The 15,868-nt window shown below is 37.4% G+C and overlaps 1 protein-coding gene and 1 pseudogene across 18 annotated transcripts in view; one reads left to right on the plus strand and one right to left on the minus strand.

Annotated features, from left to right (window-relative positions):
• Nucleotides 1-15,868, minus strand: part of NCK1 (NCK adaptor protein 1) — a 96,769-nt gene that overhangs the window by 57,514 nt on the left and 23,387 nt on the right. The gene's annotated exons all lie outside the window — the stretch shown is intronic.
• On the plus strand, nucleotides 1,813-2,874 carry LOC108588820 (RAD51-associated protein 1-like; annotated as a pseudogene).

A 15,868-nucleotide genomic window follows, 5' to 3' on the forward strand; every position in this document is an offset into this window, starting at 1 on the left:
TAACTTTAAAAAAAAAAAAAAAAAAAAGGCCAGGGTCAGTGGCTCATGCCTATAATCCCAGCACTTTGGAAGGCAAGGTGGGCAGATCACAAGATTAGGAGATTGAGACCATTCTGGCCAACACTGTAAAACCCCATCTCTACTAAAATACAAAAAATTAGCCGGGCGTGGTGGTGTGCGCCTGTAATCCCAGCTACTGAGGAGGCTAAAGGCAGGGGAATCACTGGAACCCAAGAGGCAGAGGTTGCAGTGAGCCAAGATCATGCCACTGCGCTCCAGCCTAGCGAGAAAGCAAGACTCCGTCTCAACAGCAACAAATATACCACAGTGAGATTTATCCCAGAGAGGCAAGGATGGTTACATAAATCAACAAATATGATTCATAACATCAACAGAATAAAGGACGAAACCACATGTTCATCTCAATAAACACAGAAAAAGCACTTTATAAAATTCAGTGCCCCTTTGTAATAAAAACTCATTACAAACTAGGCACAAAAGAAACATATCTCAAATTAACAAAGGTCATATATGACAAACCCACAGCTAACATCATACTCAAAGTTGAAAAGTTGAAACCCTTTCCTCTAAGAACTAGAACAAGACAAGGATGCCCACTTTAACCACTCATATTCAACATAGTACGGCAAGTTCCAGCCAGACCAATCAGGCAAGAGGAAAAAAAAAGTAAAGGCATCCAAATTAGAAAAGAGGACATCAAACTGTCCCTCTATGCTGATGATATAACCTTCTATCTAGAAAAACCTAGGTTCCACCAAAAAAACTCTTAGTTCAGCTAAATAAATTCAGTAAAGTTGCAGGATACAAAATCAACACACATAAATCAATATACATCCACCTGTGAAGTAGGGTAGTATTAAAGAAAATGGACATCCAAAACCTGTTTTTTATACATCAATAAAACAAACTAGCTGAGAAAGAAATCAATAAGGCAATCCTTTTTTACAACAGCTATAAAAACTATAAAACACTGGATAAAATAAAGATACCACAAATGAATGGAAAAATATCCCATGCTGAAGGATCAGAATTAACATCATTAAAATGACCACATTGCTCAAAGCAATCTATAGATTTAATGCAGTCCCTATCAAAATACCAATTTTTCACAGAAACAGAAAAAGCAATCTTAAAATTCATGTGAGACCAAATAAGAGTCCGAACAACCAAAACAATTTTGAGCAAAAAGAACAAAACTGCCTGACTTCAAAATATATTACAAGGCTATAGTAACGAAAACAACATGGTACTGGTATAAAAGAGACAAACAGACTAATGGAATAGAGCAGAGAATTCAGAAATAAATACACATATTTAGAGCCAACAGATTATATTAAACAAAAAAGCTTCACTCAGCAAAGGAAACAACCAAAAGTGAAGGAAGAGGCCAGGCGTGGTGGCTCACGCCTGTAATCCCAGCACTTTGGGAGGCCAAGGCAGGCAGATCCTGAGGTCAAGAGATCAAGACCATCCTGGCAAACATGGTGAAACCCCGTCTCTACTAAAAATACAAAAATTAGCTGGGCATGGTGGCATGCGCCTGTAGTCCCAGCTATTCCAGAGGCTGAGGCAAGAGAATTGCTTGAACCCAGGAGGAGGAGGTTGCAGTGAGCCGACATCGTGCCACTGCACTCCAGCCTGGCAACAGAGGAGACTCCGTCTCTAAAAAAAAAAAAAAAGAGTGAAGGGAGAGCACAGATAGGCATCCCTAGAGTTTTAGGCAGGAATTGAAACTGCTACTACAGCCAACAAGAACTTGAGAAGTGTAAATATCAATACTTGAAAAGGACCATGGTACAGCCTGTGAGACATAAGAAACCAATCAATTAGTTTGATGACTCTGACAGTGATGATGATTTTGTTTCTGCAACTGTACCTTTAAACAAGAAATCCAGAACATGAAAGGAATTAAAACAAGATAAACCAAATCCTAATTTGAACAATCTCCAGAAACAAGAAATTCCACTACGAGAGAAGCAAAAGGATGCCTAAATGACAAGCTCTACCAGAGAGAAGTTGCACTAGCTCTATCAGTGAAGGAACTTCCCAACAGTCACCAATAATGCACAGAAGTCTCTAAGTGTTGAAAATCATGGCAATAGTAGAACAGAAACAATGAATAAGTTTCCTCATATCTCTAATTGCAGTGTAGCCAGTGATTATTTAGATTTGGATTAAGATTAAGCTGAGGAAGATGATGGTGGTGCTCAAGAGAAAAGAAATGCAGCATCTAAAGCTGTAGTATAGCAGAGGAAGATTCTTCTGGAAGGCAGTGATGGTGATAGTAGTGCTAATGACACCGAACCAGCCTTTGCAACTGGTAAAAAATTCTGAGAATGATTCTGATTTTGGTGAGAGTGAGGATAATGATAAAGACTTCTCTATTAGGAAGGAAGGAAGGAAGGAAGGGAGGGAGGGAGGGAGGGAGGGAGGGAGGGAGGGAGGGAGGGAGGGAGGTAGGTAAAATCAAGAAAGAAAGAAACAGAGAGAGAGAGAGAGAGAGAGAGAGAGAAACGAAGGTAAAATCCCCAGTAGAAAAGAAAGTGAAGAAATCTAAATCCAAATGTAATGCTTTGGTGACTTTGGTAGACTGCTCCAGCTGCCGTCAAATCAGAATCTCAGTCCTCCCCAAAAAAGATTTTTCTTCAGATGCCACTAGGAAACCTTTACAAATATGCAGTCCTTCAGCTGAAAGCAAGAGACCTAAATGGTTTCACCAGTATCTGGAAGTAGCAGCAATAGCAGCAGCCCACTGGCAGGAGTGTCCATGAAGACTCCAAATCAGTGTCTCCGCCATGCTTGTCCAGATCAGCATGAGTTAAACCTTTGCATCTAAATGCCACCAGCAGCTGAGTGTGGTACCAGAAAAACGTGTGGTTGACAGAATCCCAGCTTTACAAGAGTGTTTATATTTGATATGTTTTTATATTTGAGGCAGGTATTGTAATATAAAGGAATCTATTAACATGTCCTATAAATGATCTCTAGCCATTTTACAATTATGTTCTCTGTAAAGCTCTTCAAGATTTCAAGGAGAGCTTTGTTTGTAAGAATTATCTTCTCATGCCTTTCATTCTGAAGAGCACATTCTGTTTTTCTGTCAGTTTGACATGGAGGAAGACCGCATCACATACTGTTCTTTTCCAGTTACATGATGTGCCTTTCTGGCTTTGTCTAGTTTAGAGCACTTTAAAGTTAACTGTTCGGTATTATCTGGCACAGGGGAACATTCTCATTTCTTTCGTAAGACATTTCTGAAACCTTATAAGCTACTTAAGCTATATTGTCAGTTTTATTGCAAAGATGTTTTGTATTTTAGCCAAATCTTTTTATAGTAAGAGTTCAGAATTATTTTACACACTAAAATGGTTGCTGTATTATGGCATGTGTTTCCTATTTAGATGGTTATTCTATAGCAAATGGAATTTAAAGACATTCAATGAAAGCTTCATTGCCAAAACCTTTAATAAAAGTGGAAATGTTTTGAAATGCTTTTTCTTGATACTACTGCATCCACCTGTGTTTTTTGTTTTTGTTTTTTGCTGGTTTTTGTTTTTTGGGGTTTGTTTGTTTTTGAGACTGAGTCTCACTCTATCACCCAGGACGGACTGCAGTGGCGCAACCTTGGGTTACTACAACCTCCACCTCCAGGGTTCAAGTGATTCTTATGACTCAGCCTCCTGAGTAGCTGGCATTATAGGCAACTGCCACCACACCTGGCTAATTTTTGAATTTTTAGTAGAGATAGCGTTTCACTATGCTGGCCAGGCTGGTTTCAAACTCCTGACCTCAAGTAATCCACTCGCCTCAGCCTCCCAAAGTGCTGGAAATACACGCATGAGCCACTGCGCCCAGCCAACATCCACCTGTTTGTGATTGTCCACAGTTCATGATAAAATGAGAGCACTGCAAAAAATGTTAGCTTTTTTCTTTTAAATATAAACAAGGAAAAACTGTTTCTTCAAATAGTCACTTTTTGTTAAGCCAGTTCTTCAGAAAGTAGTTGTCAAGTATTTAGTCATCCCCATAATGATACTAGATAATATAGCTTTTTAGAAAGCTTAGATCTGAATTTAGTGTAAAAAACAATTGTAATTAATATTTCGTATCTATGGTGATAATTTCAACTAGTTTCTGATCAATTTTTTTTAATGTTCAAGTCATATTAACCATTAAAAATGTATAATACTTAACTCAGTTCTTGGTTTATAGAAACATCTATGTTAATGTGAAAATAATTAACTTAGAATTGTGATTAAAGTGAGCATTTGTCTAAAAAAAGGGTGAAGAGACGCCTGTTGAATGGTAGAAAATATGTGCAAACTATTCAACAAATGACTAATACCTAGAATATACAAGGAATTCAAACAACAACAACAACAAAAACCCCACCAATAATTCCATTTAAAAGTAGACTAAAAACATGAATAGGTATTTTTCAAAAGAAGGCATACAAATGGCCAACAAGTATATGAAAAAATGCTAAACATCACTAACCGTCAGGGAAATGCTAATCAAAACCACGTGAAATATCATTTCACCCAAGTTAAAATGGCTATTATTTAAACAACAAAAAAGACCAGGTGTGGTGGCTCACATTTGTAATCCCAGCACTTTGGGAGGCTAAGGCAGGTGGATCACTTGAGGTCAGGAGTTCCAAACCAGCCGGCCAACACATGGTGAAACCTCATCTCTACTTAAAATACAAAAAAAAGCTGGCCAGGTGTGGTGGCACACACCTGTAGTCCCAGCTACTTGGGAGGCTGAGACAGGAAAATCACTTGAATCCGTGAGGTAGAGGTTGGCGTAAGCTGAGATCATACCACTGCACTCCAGCCTGGGTGACAGAGTGAGATTTCGTCTCAATAAATAAATAAATAACAAAAGACTAAAAAAAGACACTGCTGAGGATGTAGAGAAAAAGGAATTCTTATACGGTGTTGGTGAGAATGTAAATTAGTACAAACTTTTTGGAAAACAGTATGAAAATTTCTCAAAAAACTAAAAAGAGAACCATCATATGATCCACAATCCCTCTACTGGGTAGTTATCCAAAGGAAAAGAAATCAGCATATCAAAGGGATATCTGCACTTGCAAGTTTATTGTAGCACTATTCACAACAGCAAATATTTGTAATCAATCTAAGTGTTCATCAACAGATATATGAGACCAGGCACAGTGCTAGGTCTGTAATCCCAGCACTCTGGGAGGCTGTGGCGAGAGGACTGCTTGAGCCGAGGAATTTGAGACCAGCTTAGGCAACATAGTAAGACCCCCATGTCTACAAAAAAAATTTTTTTTAATTAGCCAGGTGTGGTAGTGTATGCTTGTGGTCCTAGCTACTCACTGCTGTGAACCATGATTGTACTCCAGCCTAGGTGACAAAATGAGATCCTGTCTTTAAAAACAAATAAACAAAAAAACAGATTAATGGATACATGTGGCATATATACCCAATAGAATACTATACGGCCATTAAAAAAATGAAATCATGTCATTTGCAGCAACATGGATGAACATGGAGATCATTATGTTAAGTGAAATAAGTCAGGACTAGAAAGACAAATATAACATGTTCTCACTCATACTGTGAGTTTAAAAGGTTAATCTCATGGAAGTAGACAGTAGAATGATAGATACCAAAGTCTGAGAAGGAAGGATGTATGGGTAGTGGGTAATGAAGAGAGACTGGTCAATGGACACAAACATGGGTAAAGAAAAAGTATAAATTCTAATATTCTATAACAGGGTAGGATGACTACAGTTAGCAAACTGTGTATTTCAAACTAGGTAGAAGAGAGGACTTCAAATGTTCCCAACACATAGAAATGATAAATACTCAAGGTGATAGATATCCCAAATACCCTTACTTGATCATTACACATCCTATGTATGTAACAAAATATCACATGTGCCTCATAAATATGTAAAATATTATATATCAATAAAACAAAACAGGAAAGGAGAAGAGAATCAAAGAAACAAAGAAAAAGAGTAGCAAACAAAGCAAGATGACAAAAATCTAGATACATCATAATCAAAATAGATGTAAATGAATTTAGCTCATTTGTAACAGGTTATCAGATTGGATTTAAAGATAACATACAGGCTGGACATGGTGGCTCACACCTGTATCCCGGCACTTTGGGAGACCAAGGTGGGAGGATCACCTGAGGTCAGGAGTTCGAGACCAGCCTGGCCAACATGGTGAAACACTTTCTCTACTAAAAATACAAAAACTAGTCAGGTGTAGTGGTATGTGCCTGTAATCCCAGCTACTCAGTAGGCTGCAACAGGAGAATCACTTGAACCCAGGAGGCAGAGGTTGCAGTGAGCCAAGATTGTGCCACTGCACTCCAGCCTGGGCAACAGAGATTGATTCAATCTCAAAAAAACAAATAAATAAAATAAAAATAACATACAAATTCAACTAAAGCTGTTTATAACAGTGAGCTAAAACATTAACAGAGAAAAGATGAAAACAAATACATGAAAAAATATTCTGGCAAATTTGTTTTTAAGAAAAGGTTTTACATTTTTTTAAAAAAAAAAGGTGTTATGGCAATTTAACATCAGACAAAATTGTATTGTAACATTAAAAGGTATGGAGACATGACATATACATACATATATAATAAAACATACCAAAGCCTTATACATAGCTATCAAAATAAGAAAAAAAGAGAATTCCAGGAAAAAAATTAATCTTCAACCACTGCATGAGCCTCTAATTTACTTACATTAGAAACTGATAGATTAGAATGTCCAAACACCAGTAAGTATACATAATATTTGATCCACAAAGTTAGTAAGTTTGATCTAACTTACTAAGGTATATAAAGAACTTTATATAACTAAAGAAAGTTATATAAAGAACCCTCCACCAAACAAAAAATTAAAACACCAAACAAAAATAAAATAAAAAATAAAAACATCTAACAAAAAAGCTATAAAAAATCCTCCAGCAAACAAAAAATAAAAATATGATTATTTTCAAGTACACATGAAATATTTTTAAAATAAAATGACAATTAAAAAAAATTTTTCAAGAAATTTTTATCTAACACCACCTTCTCTAACCACTATACAATGTTGAAATCACCATTTTCAAATATTTGTTAACTTAGAAATGAACTTCTAAATCAGTTTAAAATAATAAAAACTATAAAAATTAGAACTGAATGACAATAAATGTACCACGCCATCAAAATGTGGAGCTCAGCTAAAATTACAGCCTAATGCTCTTGAAACAAAACTGTAAGACTGAATATACTTAACTAATACATTCTCAATCAAGAAACTAGAAAAAAAAAAAAAGAGTAAACCTAAAGAAAGCATAAGTATGTTAATCTTCTCAATTTTTTTCTGTATTTTATGATGTTTTGACACCTTGGGCCCTATAGACCTGGGAGGGACTGTACCTCCCAGGGTTAATTCCTAGAGACGGCAAGCAACTTGCCTCTGAACACACCTCTGCTATGCAAATACCACAACCATCTTCTTTAAATAACTCTCACATACCAAGCCAGTATTCCTTCTGCCCTAACACACCCCAAGGCCAGACACCAGACAACCAGCAACCATACCTATAACCCACCAAAATTATTCAAATTATCCAATCCTAAATTTATTTAAGCTTGCCTACCCTGTCTTGCCCATTCTGTTCCACAGAAACCACAATACAGGGCTCTGGCCTATGCTTTCCTCCTCACTCCTTCTGCCTCCTGAAAAATGTTGGTGCTTTCCCATGTGGCCTTCTATGACATGCCTGCCTCCTGTTTCTAGGTTAGAGTGAGTACAAAACTCTTCTTCCATGACAGTCTTTTTGGTCTCAGTATGTCTTACCATACCTTATTTTGAGACAATAAGGGAAATAAAGAGCAATTAATGAATTGGAAAATTAGAAAAAAATACCCCAGTGTAGAGAAGAGTTTATCAAACTTAAGAATCAGAAAGCATAAACCACAAAGGAAAAGATACTATGAAAAAAAAAAGTACATTAATTCCTCTTACTTCTTCAAAATCAGCTTTGAGATATAATTCACATACAAAACTAATTTTAAGTGTACAGTTTAATGAGTTTTGATAAATGTATACAGTCATGTAACCCACAACACAATCAATATTTAAAATATTTCCATCACTCAAGAAAAGTTATATTGTGCCCCTTTACAGTCATTTCTCTCCCTACTAGCAAGCACTGATGGGCTGTCATCAGTTTGCCTTTTCTTGAATTCTATACAAATGGAATCATACAGCTGACTATGTTAAAGTGAAAACTGTTCATCACATCCCCATTATGAAAAAAAAACTTATTTCTGAAAATATAATTAAAAGTCCTACCTAATAAGAGAAAAAAAATCTAGCAAAATTAGGCTCACTGCAGAATGCAAGAAACAACTTATTAGACATAGAACTGAGCAGGTGGCAGGATGGAATTGGAACCTTTGCATTCCACAGGAAGCAGAATTTACACATACTCTAGAAATACTCGGGAAAGTTTGCCTTTCCTGCCCTGAGTGTTGCTGGACATTTACAGTACTTCAGTGGCTTCAAAATGTTGGCTTAACCAATCTGGGATTCACCTTAACATTACCTCAAAACAAAGCACTCGTTTAATGGTGAAGAAGATACAACATTAAGCACATGGCCATGGCATCCACTGGTCCTACACCATATACCACATCACGTAGAAACTGCCAGGCTAACAAAATCATAAAGTGGTGCATTACATTAAAAGCTCAATTAAGAAGTCATTCTGCTGGTCAATTGAGATGCAGTATATGCACTGAACTGGCTAGGGTATTATATCCCTAATACCTAAGATACACGGGTTTAGAAACCAAGGGGTAGAAGTTAGATTGACTCTTCACCATCACTCCCAGTAATTCACTTATGGCATGTGGGTTTCCTCTCCCCACAATTTAAAATCTCTGCTGTACTAGAGATCCTGAGGGTCATGCTTCCAGCAGAGGGCACAGTAGGCGTTTGCAGAGCCTAAAGCCACACCACCACTTGGTCACTCTGGGCTTCGCATACTGATGAACAAGCAAGCAAAGAAAGGAATAAATATACAAGCAGTGATAAGTGACCCTGATTATAAGGGCCTGTTGTACACAATGGGATTAGGGAGCAATCTGTCTGGAATGCAGGATATTTCCATGCTTGGTAATAGGGTAAACAGGAAATTATAGCAACCATGGTTCAAAAAAGGCAAGGCAACTAAAGGTTCAAGTCCCACAAGGTTGAAAGCCTAAAGGTCACAAGCAACTTAAACCACCTTAAATGCTGACCTGGCATAAAGGAAATCTAGAATAGGTAGTAAAAGAAGGTAATGATAATATTAATTCCTGCTTCAACACCAGTTGCAGCAGAAGGTACCACTGGCTTATACCATTAACCCTTCTCAGATTTCCATGGAAGAGACTGCAACTTGCAATCTTCAAGACTTGACGATGGATCAGAATCAATGTAAGGTTAAGCCAATCTGAGCAAAGCAAGATGTAGATTCTATCAAAAGTCCCATGCCTCAAAAACAAAGATAAAGAGATGGGACTGAATTAAACTAAAAGGCTTCTACACAGCAAAAGACATAATCAGCAGAGTAAACAGACAACCCAGAGTGGGAGAAAATCTTCACAATCTATACATCCATAATATCCAGAATCTACAAGGAACTCAAATCAGCAAGAAAAAAACAATCCCATCAAAAAATAGACTAAGGAAATGAATAGAAAATTCTCAAAAAAAGATCTACAAATGGCCAACAAACATGTGAAAAAATGTTCAACATCACTAACTATCAGGGTAATGCAAATCGAAACCACAATGTAATACCACCTTACTCCTGCAAGAATGGCCACAATCAAAAAATCAAAAAATAGATGTTGATGTGGATGTGGTGAAAAAGGGAACATTTTTATACTGTTTGTGGGAATGTAAACTAACATGGAGATTCCTTAAAGAACTGAAGAAACTCAGGAATGGAAAACCAAACATTGTATATTCTCATTCATAAGTGGGAGCTAAGTTATGAGGACACAAAGGCATATGAATGATAAAGGTGGTGGGGTGAGGGATAAAAGACTACACATTGGGTACAGTGTACACTGCTCTTAGGTGATTGTTGTACCAGGCTCAGAAATCACCGCTAAAGAACTTACTCATGTAACCAAACACCATGGATTTCCCAAAAACCTATTGAAATAAAATATTTTAAAAGTCTCATGTATAATCTTCATGCTCTCAGTCTTTCCTTTGATTCTAGTTCTATTAGTTGCCTATTGCTGTGTAACAACAATTTGTGGCTTAAAACAACAAAAATTTGTGATCTTACAGTTCTAGAGGTCATAAGTCTAAAACAGGCCTTACAGACCTGTTTGGCATTTGCAGCAACCTGGAAGGAGTACATTACAGAGCTACAATCAAAGCCTGAATTCCTTTAGGAGGCTCTAGAGAATAATCTGTTCCTTGTCTATTCCAGCTCCTAGAAGCTGCTTACAATCCTTTGCTCTTGGCCACATCATCAAGATTTCTGCTTTCATCATCACATCCCTTTCTTGGACTGACTTACTCCCTCCGATAAGGACTCCTGTGATTACCTGAACCCATCCAGATAAACCAGGACATCAGCAGCACAGGCAACCAAAAAAAGAGTCAAACTGGAGTTGATCAAAATTAAGATCTTTTAAAAAATCTTTTGTATATGAAAGAACACTAAACTAATAGAGTGAAAAGGCAACCCACAGAAAGGAATATTTAGAAATCACATCTGATAGGAGATTGATATTCAGAATATAAAAAGAACTCTTACAAGTCAACAACAACAAAACAAAAAACAACCCAACTGGGTGTGGTGGCTCACACCTATAATCCCAGCACTTTGGGAGGCTGAGGCAGGAGGATCCCTTGAGGCTAAAAGTTCAAGACCAGCCTAGGCAACATAGTGAGACCCCCATCTCTACAAAAAAAAAAATTAATAAATGAGCCAGGCAGTGGCATGCATGTATAGTCCTAGAGACAGAAGGATCACTGGAGCCCAGGAGGATGAGATTGCAACAAGCCATGATCATGTCACTGCATTCCAGCCTGAGTGATACAGTAAGACTTTGTCTCTAAAAGAATCAAATTAAAAATCAACACAAAAATGGGCAAAGAACTTGAATAGATACTTCTCCAAAGAAGATATGCAAATAATGAATACACATGAAGAGATGATCATATCACTAGCCATTAGAAAAATGCAAATCAAAAGCACAATGAGATAATTCTACCTCACAACCATCACCATGGCTATTATTTTTAAAAGAAGACAGAAAATAACAAGTGTTGGTGAAAATGTAGAAAATTAGAACCCTTGTGCATTGCTGATGGGAAGATAATATGGTACGGCCACTGTGGAAACCCATATGGCAGTGCTTCAAAAAATCAGAAACAGAATTACCATATGATCCAGCTATCTCACTTCTGGATATAAACCCAAAAGAAGTAAAAGTGAGAACTAAAATAGATATTTGTACACCCATGTTCTTAACAGCATTATTCACAATAGCCAAAAAGTGGAAGCAACCAGTGTGTCCATCATCAGGTCAGGCGTGGTGGCTCACACCTGTAATCCCAGCACTTTGGGAGGCTGAAGCGGCTGGCTCAGCTGAGGTCAGGAATTCAAGATCAGCCTGACCGACATGGCAAAACCCCCTCTCTATTAAAAATACAAAATTAACCAGGTGTGGTGGTGCATGCCTGTAATCCCAGCTACTTGGCAAGAGAATTACTTGAACCCGGGAGGTGGAAGTTGCAATGAGCCGAGATCATGCCATTGCACTCCGGCCTAGGAAACAAGAGCAAAACTCCATCTCAGTGTCCATCATCAGTTGAATGAGTAAACAACATGTAGTAAATACAGATTCAATGGAACAGTACCAGCCTTTGGTGGGGGAGAAACTTTGACACATGATACAATGTGAATAAACTCTGAAGACATTGTACTCAATGAAATAAGCCAGTCATAAAGGACAAATACTGTATGATTTATTTCACTTACATGTGATTCTAGGAGTTGTCAAATTCATAGAGATAGGAAGTAGAATGTTAGTTGCCAGAGGTTGGGAGGATGGGATACTCGGGAGTTGTTTAATGGGTACAGAGTTTCAGGTGGCAAAAATGAAAAAGTTATGCAAATAAATGGTGGTGATGGTTGTATAACAATGTGAACATACTTAATACCATACACTTAAAAATGGTTAAAACAGTAAACTTTGTTACTTATGCCTTACCACAATAATTTTTTTAAAACATGTACATGAATACTAATAGCCCTATTATTCATAATAGCCATAAGGGAGAAACAACTTAAATGTCTGTAAACTAATGAATAGATAAATAAAATGTGGTATTAACCATAAAATGAAATATTATTCAGCAATAAAAAGAAATGAAGTACCAATATGTGCTATAACACGGATGAATCTTAAAAATATCAAGCTGCTGGGTGTGGCGGCTCATGCCTATAACCCTAACACTCTGGGAGGCAGAGGTGAGAGGATCACTTGAGCCCAGGAGTTCAAGACTAGCCTGGGCAATACAGTAAGACTATTGAGACTATCTCTACAAAAAAAAAAAAAAAAATCAAAAAATTAACCTGGCATGGTGGCACATGCCTGCAGTCCCAGCTACTCAGGAGACTGAAGTAGGAGGATCACCTGAGCCTGGATGGTAGAGGTTGCAGTAAGCTGTGATCAAGCATTGCATTACAGTCTGACCAACAGAGCAAAACCTTGTCTCAAAAAAGATAAAAGAAATAAATAAAAAAACCATTGAGCTAAGTGAAAGAAAGCAGTCACAAAGGACCATATAAATGATTCCATTTACATGAAAGGTCCAGAATGAGCATATGTATAGAGACAGAAGGCAGATTAACAGTTTCCTAGAACAGGGAGAGGGGAGATTAGGGGTGACAACTAATGAGTATGGCATTGATTTGGGGGGTGATGAAAATGTTTTAATATTGTGGTGATGGTTGCACAACTCTGAATATATTAAAAGCTGAGTTGTATACTTTAAATGAGTGAACTGTATAGTATGTGAATCATATCTCAATAAAACTTTTTTTCAAAAAAACCAACAAGACTAATGACTGAATGGAATCAGAAAATAAAGCAAGAGGGGGCCAGGCGAGGTGACTCACGCTTGTAATCCCAGCACTTTGGGAGGTCGAGGAAGATAGATCACCTGAAGTCAGGAATTAGAAACCAGTCTGGTAACATGACAAAACCCCATTTCTACTAAAAACACAAAAATTAGCTGGGCATGGTGGCAGGCGACTGTAATCCCAGCTACCTGGGAGGCTGAGGCAGAAGAATCACTCCAACCCAGGAGGTGGAGGTTGCAGTGAGCCGAGATCGTGCCACTGTACTCCACTCTGGGCAACAAGAGCAAGACTCTGTCTCAAAAAAAAAAAAAGCAACAGGATGACTAAAAGATAACGAGAACAGAAACATTACAGTTTGAATTCTTGCTCTGTCATTTATTATCTGTGTAACATTAAGCAAGTTATCTAACCTCTGTGCTTCAGTAACACCTACCTACCTACAGGTTGCTGTGAGGATTTAACAAAGTATGTAAAACACTTAGTACAGTGTCTGAGACATAGCTCTTTCCCTGTCCTATTCTCCTACCTAATGCTAAAACTTTCATCACCAATTTTATGGAAATATAAATTCAATGATAGCTGTATCTGAATTTTATGTTAAAGAAGTTATGCCTGTTCCAGGTGGCAAATAACCTAAAAGTCACCAATTACATAACGGGCAAAGCAATTTTCAACGAATTCACTGCAAGTTGATATTAAGGCACAGGAAATTATAAACTTTATCTCTCAACTTCATTTTCTTCTTCCTGCCTTCATTTTTAAATACTTCTTTCCTCACCTTCCTTTTTACCATATCCTTTATTCCAAACTACCAGTCTAACTTAGGCTGCTATTTATCAGGAGAAAGACAACAGTAATTTTTTGCCATTTTATGTTAAGATAGAAAAAAAATGCTGAGCATGGTGGTGCACTCCTGTAGTCCCAGCTACTCAAGAGGATAAGGTGGGAAGGCTGCTTGAGGCCAAGAGTTGGAAGCCACAGTGCACTATGATAGTGCCTGTGAACAGCCATTGCACTCCAGTCTGGAAAACACAGTGAAACTTCATTTCTAAAGAAATAAAATACAATATAAAAGATAGGGTCTAGGTGCAATGGTTCACATCTCTAATCCTAGCACTTTGGGAGGCTGAGGCGGGTGGATCACCAGCCTGGCCAACATGGTGTAACTCTGTCTCTACTAACAACACAAAAATTAGCTGGGTGTGGTGGTGCATGCCTGTAACCCCAGCTACTCAGGAGGCTGAGGCAGGAGAATCACTTGAACCCAGGAGATGGAAGTTGCAGTGAGCCAAGACTGCACCTGCAGCAAGAGTGAAATTCCATCTTAAAACAAAAAAGATAAAGATAAGAAAAAAATGACTGATTATATAGCTACAGGACAGTTCCAAACTCTGCCTAAGTAATTTATCAAAGTTCCCTAAACAAAAAGAGAAGAAACTTTAAAAACATGAGAATGAAAAGGTATACAAGAAAGCTTCCTTTGTGTTAACAGGTCTCTTGTTTATCTGAAGACAAACTTGTATGACATCTACAGACTGTGACTGGAATTCCTTAATACAGTTGGCCCTCTGTATCTATGGGTTCCGCATCCATGAATTCAACCAGCTGTGGATTGAAAACATTCCAGAAAAAAACACATCTGTATTGAATATATACAGAACTTTCTTCCTTGTCATTATTCTCTGAACAATATAGAATTACTACCTAAATACTATTTACAATGTATTAGGTAATCTAGAAATCAGTTCAAGCACCCAGGAGAATGTGCATAGGTTATATGTAAATACTATCCCATTTTACATAAGAGACTGGAGCATCTCAAAGTTTGGTATCTTCAAGGAGTCTTGGAGCCAATACCCCATGGATACCAAAGGACAAGTATATACTAACCATAACCAAGTTTCACTGCAAAAGAAAAAAAAAGGATAAATATATACAATCCATAGTCAAGTTACTACAAAAAAAAAATTCATTAACAGGTGCTCTAACAAGTTGGTGTTAATACAATTTTATTAAACCATGCTTCCATTTTAAGTATTCCCTCATTTGATTTTAATGTTAAATGAAAATTTACTTTTAAACTACTTTAAATGACAATGTCTTTCAAAGGGGCACCTGCCTTATAAATGCTTCCGGAATAAGATTCAGTAAAAGGATGTGGTTAAGAATAGATGAAAATGCCACTGTACTGCTGATTTTATACACGTTCAGATCAGAAAACTCCTACTTAAAACATGTCAAAATAAATAAATGTTATCTCTATGGAAGCTTTTAAGTTAGCCATCCTAACTTTACAACATTCTAAAGGAACATTTCTCTTAAGAAAGGTTGCTACAAAGAGTCCAGAACCTTTTCTCCCTCTACAAACCCCTTAACCTTGATGCCTAACTATATTATCTCACTAGATTTCACTTCAGAAATATTTACTGGACAATGAGTGCACAGAGTAAGTATGCTAAGCGGTTTCAATACATTGTCATTAATCACCACACCAAACTGATAAAGTCAATATTAATATCACCATTTTTAACGGAAGAAACTAAGACTTCAAAGGTTTAACTAGGCTGGGTGCAGTGGCTTACATTTATAATCCCAGCACTTTAGGAGGCTGAGACAGGTGAATCACTTGAGCCCAGGAGTTCAAGGCCAGCCTGGGCAAATGGCAAAATTCCATCTCTACGAAAACTACAAAACTT

This window comes from Callithrix jacchus, chromosome 17, assembly GCF_049354715.1.
Source record: "Callithrix jacchus isolate 240 chromosome 17, calJac240_pri, whole genome shotgun sequence".
NCBI lineage: Eukaryota > Metazoa > Chordata > Mammalia > Primates > Cebidae > Callithrix > Callithrix jacchus.